We start from the raw sequence: 6000 nt of genomic DNA, 5'->3' as shown, positions 1-6000 counted from the left end.
CTGGGCAAATGCAGACCCCGCCCGAGATGCGTGCCCCTACGAATTTCTGGTACACTCGCGCGCGGCTCTCGCCAACTGCCTTGACGCGCGGCTCATGGACGCTAGAGCACGTACGCATCGCACTCTGGAACTCGCCCATGTTCTCGTATCAATCGGCCACTGAGGTCAACCGGTCGATGTACCCCGTGTTCGCGCTCTTGCGTCGTCCCATCCGCGCGAGTCAATCCTACCTAAATTCGTAGCTATCAATATCATATATCATACGAAACTCCCCAGTTCCACTTGCCAGTGCCGGCCACTTCTCGGCAACGACAAACTGTACTCGTCGAAGCAACCACCACCCCCACCTTGGGCACCATCGAGCAGAGGAGAAGGAACAGTAAAGACATTGTCAGGCGAGGTGCGCAGGGCACGAGCGCCTAGCGCAAGCGTCGAGTCCGGCCGGCGGTCGAGCTCGTGGCACGCGTGTCGCGCCGTTACCCAAAGAGACATGCCGGCCGAGGTTGCAGGTGATCACCAGCTGCAGGTCTATAGCGCCGAGCCTTGCGGTGGTGGCGGAGAGAGAGGCACGCGGCGGCCGTCGAGCGGCTGGGCTGCCTGTAGTCCGATGGAGAACAACCGCACTACGCTGGCCGAGAACGGTCCCGTGCGCCTAGGCCCTGGGCCGTACCTGGTCGGTTGACTCCAGCCTGCAGCGTACCAGACCACGACACGGCGGGCCGGGGAAGTCATGTCGTGCGGGGAGGTCCCTCATCTTTGCACTGTTTGCCGGCGGCCCATCACCCGTCGTGGAGCACTCCCCGGGTCTCCCGCGGCTGCACGCGGAGGGAGACGGCACCAGGCACGGCAATGTCGGGGTATCCGTCTCCGCTCGTGCTCGTGTGGAGTGGAGGCGAGAGGGAGGGAGGGAGGGATACATACAGTGACAGGCGACGGGTCGTGGTGGCCAGTGCCGGTAGAATCTGGTTCCTGCCGCGCGTGGACGTCGCTATATTCTCCGCGGGCTTGATTGATGGATGGTGCTTTCATCCCAAGCCTGACAGGGAAGAATCTCGTCGCCAACAAAAAGGCCGCTGGGAACCAACCAGGCACTGCAGACGGCGCGCTCTCGCCCTGTCGTTCCTCGACACGTGTCGTAGATGCTCTTCTTTTTCCTTTTGACGGCCGTCGATGCCCTTCAACTTCCCTGGCCCGTGCAGCACGGGAATGTCCACTTACGGTGACACTGTTCGTAGACCGGATATCCTAACGCGCTGACAGCTCAGCCCAATACTGCTATGGTCTAAGCTCAATTCATTTCAGAATGCCGTTCTTTGACTTACTAGTTCATGGTACATGGCGTTAGATTTCTTTTTTTAACAGAAAGAACAAAACTAGCAAGTCTTATAACAAACAAACCATGCTTTCTACCAACTCGGCCAATCCTAGATGGAAATATCGATTTTTAATTTTGTCGCACTTGTGGCCGCAACGTCTGCCCCTACTCCGTTTACTTCTTGTGCCGACTTCACCAACCTCGCATGGTACCGATTTCCTCTTGCTTTTGTATGTGCCACTGGTTTTTTTAATGGGTTGAAACCTATTTAGTTCTCATCTTTATCTCGTCTATGCAAGAAAACAACAATTTGGGTTTAGCAGGATAGATAATTCAAATGATAAGGAAGTCAAAAGCTACACTTGCAGGTTGTATGACAACTGCTTCTCTTTCTGGGACTATACACATCTTTTTTAAACAACCACCTACAAGCTATTGCTTAATACATGCTAGTAGGTAGGTTAGTGGCGCAGTATTTATTTTCCTCTTTTTATTTGTTCGTATTTCGGTTTTGGAGGGTGCAAATCCATCTGTCCACCATTCATTTATATCTTTCAGTAACGTCAACCTTAATTATGATTATTTATCTCTGTTGTCCTGAAAACAATGATTGCAATAAAGCATAAGGAAGCATCAAATCAGTAGTACGATGTATTCGCAAAGCCAGCAAGAGTTCTTCTTCTCTGGAACTCCGTAGTTCTTGTCCAACACTAGTTGCCACCACCTCAGCAAAATCTCTCATGTCTATGAGATTTGCTCTAATTATGTTGCTGTACATGATCATTGTCTCTCTCACACTAGTTTACTAGGATAACCACTTAATCATACCATGTGGCCTCGTAGTTCTGCCTGACCGCCTCCACATGTGTTTTCCACTGTAGACTTGCTAGTCAGTGGCATAGGCATGGCCCAGGCTACAAGGGCCATGGCCCGGGTCGTAGCGCTCGATTTCTTCGTTGACTGTAGCAATTTTGGCATTGTACAACATGTTCCGCCTGGGGCTTGCTCAGGGCCTAGCCCGATCCTAGCTACGCCACTAACTGTAGTAACCATAAGATATTACGGTGTAATTTACTGTGTGTCATGTTGTAGCTATTTACATCAACCTGCCCATCTGCCACCATCTTTTCATCCATAGATAATGTTTAAGCCTGTAATCATGCCCTCTTCTCGCTTTGGCAAGAACGAAGACCGATGGAGTAGAGACAACCACACAACAACCCACGATGAAAAGAACAACAAGAGAAAATAACATTGCGAAGTCGAAGATTGTAAGTGAAGGATCAAAACAAATGAAACTAGGAGAATGTAAAATACTCCATATTTGAACTAAAAACATGACACTTATTTTGGGACGCAGGGAGTTGGGATGCCCTCTCTCCAGGGAAGTTCGGCACCACATTCTACCCCTCCCTCCTCGCCTTCATCGCTTCACGTCTAACGGCCACACTACCCTGCCAGAATGGTGGCCCACGGTCGCGGTGGCTATGCTGCTGACACATAGGAAGGAGATGAACACCACGATCAAGGCCACACTGCTATTCATTTGGCTGGATCAGAGCCGGGTCTTTGAACCCAAATCCTCACCGCCGGCTACTATCGTCTATATGACCAAGGCCGAGCTAGCTTTTTGGCACAAGGCTAGGGTAGATGCTGGGCATAGCTTTCAAGTGCACTAGGTTGCACTTCCTTAGGTGGCTTGGTGGATGCACGTCTGTGCGTTCGCACTTGTATCTTGTGAACTTTATTCTTCTACCATCTTAATGGAAAAGAGCTTGCATGTTCTTGAAAAAAAAGAGAAGTGCATATTACACCCCTCAACTCTAGCCCTAGTCTAATATACACGCCCCAACTTCAATACCATCTAGTTTACACCCCCAACTCTCAAAACCAAGCGGAATTCAACCCTCCCCTCCCCGTTGACCGGTTTTGACATGTTGACTGGGTGAACAGTAACAAAAAAAATCAAAAAATGTTTTGGTTTTTCCAATGGGTGAGCAGTAAATTCAAAAAAATGGAAATAAAATTCAACAAGCTGTTTCGATTTTTTGCCGGGTGAATAGTAAATTCCAAAAAATACTTTTTTTTCAAAAAAACCGAATTATTTTTGTGTGCGTGATTTTTCAGCGCGTGATGTCTGTGACAATTTTCAGCTTGTTTGGACATTTCAGTTGTCTCTCAACAAAAAAAATATATCAGCCCGAACAGTACACGAACTGTTAACTGTTTCATGCAAATATAATTTAGAAATTTTTGTTTTCTTATTTTTTTTCCTGAAATTTACTGTTCACCCGGACAAAGAATCAACATTTTAAAAAATCAAAATTATTTTTTAATTTTTTTATTTAGAACTTTTTAAAATTTTACTGTTCAGCCGGTGAAAAAACGAAATTATTATTTCTTTTGAATTTACTGTTCACCCAGTCAACAGGTCAAAACCGGTAACAGGGAGGGGAGGGTTGAATTCCGCCTGGTTTTGAGAGTTGGGGGGTGTAAACTAGATGGTATTAGAGTTGGGGGTTGTATATTAGACTAGGGCTAGAGTTGAGGGGTGTAATATGCACTTCTCTCTGAAAAAAAAGGGACGGAAGGAGTATAATACATTGGGAGTGCTCTTAGAGAGATCAAAAATCATTTCATAACATACTGAGCATGCTAAATTGTTTTCTCTTTCTTTTTCATCTTAAATGCAGATACTAGCACACGTACACGTGGCTGCATGGACTTATCCATCCAAAGGTCACCTACCCAGGACTGCATTCATCCTACTCATCACCGATCGTAGATGAAACCGCTCCGCGGCGCCCAATCGTACGGCCTGTCGTCTCAGCTCGGCCCACCGGATGCATGCAGGAGCAGGACGCAGGCATGCAAGTCAGCAATGCCACCACATTGCGGCGGCAGGAAAGGAGGAAGAGAAATGGGCGCGGGCGCGCGCGGCGACCACGCGCGGGAGCTAGCCGTTGCGAGCAGTAGGTAGCGCCCCGGCCCCTGCGAGTACCGATGAAGAGGGTGTCATTGGCCATATCACATGCAGTATTCTTCCTTATCCATCCACGCAGCCATGCAGGCTAGGACTGGCTAGCTACCGCAGCGCATGGAAGAAGAAGACGGCCGTTGCCTCCCCTCGATCGGTTAACTCCTCGGTACTGGAAACCGGATAGCCTCGGTATGCCAAACCTTTGTGTCGACTCGGATAGATCGATCCATCCATCCATCCATGGGATGAGGTGGTTGACCAATCCAGTTGTACGCACGTCCGCAATGCCTCCGAGGAGATCACTACACATTAAAGTCTCCTCTTCTTCTCTTTCACTTTCATTCCGTTGACCCCGGCTGGCTACGTGATCGATCCTGTGACTGAATGAGTGCATGACTCCATGCTGATCGTTCAGGCCGGAGACATCCCTTCCCTGGCACTCTTCTCACAGCATGCAGATGCAGTGACTCCAATTCCGCCTTTCTCCCAATGGTTGACTGGGAGCCTAGGACAAGTCACGAGTATCAATTCAATTTGAGGAAGCTTGTTGGAGCAAATCATCATACTAGCTGATTTTTTATATAGAAAATGGAAGATACTTGCAAAGTTTTGGTTGTAACGAGGATAAATGTTACTTTACATCAGATATTCGTCGCATCATGTAGGCTCTAACCAGATATATTCGTTATGACGGCATATTTGAGCATCGACAACCTAGTTTCGACCAAATTCAATGCTCGGTTCCTATATAAAACATGTCAACAATCCTACATGGTCAAGCCAACGTGGTGAGTTCACATCCATTTGATGATGTCAAGGAGCTCCCTTGCACACATCTTTCACCGGCTCTTTGATTTGCGCGTCATTCGCGACAAGTTCTTTCATGGAATATTCCACTGCATGCAATGCCATAATACCCTTTTAACCAAATGCCACCCATTTGTCCACCCACGTGATGTCCTGATCAGTGCTATGTTAACTCACACTCTATGCGGGCCATGCATGCTTATCAAGGAGAGGACCGAATAATGAATATGCTTCAAATATTTTTTTTGTTGCTTAAAATCAGTTCACTGCATCGTTAAATCCAAAATTGATCAAGTTGCAATAGTGCACTTTTAATCGTTCGGGCCGGAGGCATTCCTTCCTTGGCACTCTTCTTACAATAGTTACCTCAGTTCAGCCTTTTGCAAGTGTTGACTATAGCAAAGAAGGAGAGTAGGAGCATCTGTTGAAGCTTGTTAGATCAATTATCATAATGAATTATCACTTGTAAAGTTTTTGTTGTAACAAGGGTAAATAGAGTACTTAAAACAAGATATGTGTCGCATTGTGTCATAAAAGCTAAATTCCATGATTAAATCTAGTCCGCTGTGTAAAAGCTAAATTTCTTTAAAAAACAATAAAAACTAAATTTGATCAAGCTATAACGATTCAATGAATATTATTTCATAGCAGAATGTGTTATCTTAATTACATGTAGAATGCAATGCAAACTTAAGTCCTTATGATACACTAAATCAAATTTAAGCATGGACATCCTAGTTTCAACCAGGTTTAACGGTCAGTCCTGATATGTGTTTTTTGAAATGAGGCAAAAGCTTCATCTATTTCATTGATAAATAGGAGTGTAAAAAAGAAAAGAAAAAAGCAATGTTATGCCACGCCGCACTTTTGCCGGCCACGATAACACATGCTAAAAACA

At 46.5% G+C, this 6000-nt stretch overlaps 1 pseudogene; it reads left to right on the top strand.

Moving 5' to 3' along the window:
* Positions 1–490: 490 nt before the first annotated feature.
* The window catches only part of LOC147976626 (uncharacterized), a 65754-nt pseudogene continuing 60244 nt past the window's right edge, over positions 491–6000 (top strand).

The sequence above is a fragment of the Triticum urartu genome, chromosome 4A (genome assembly GCF_056163025.1).
Source record: "Triticum urartu cultivar PI428250 chromosome 4A, HENAU_Tu73, whole genome shotgun sequence".
Classification (NCBI taxonomy): domain Eukaryota; kingdom Viridiplantae; phylum Streptophyta; class Magnoliopsida; order Poales; family Poaceae; genus Triticum; species Triticum urartu.
Note: the sequence above shows the minus strand (reverse complement) of the source record. Positions and strands in the feature narration are given on the sequence as shown.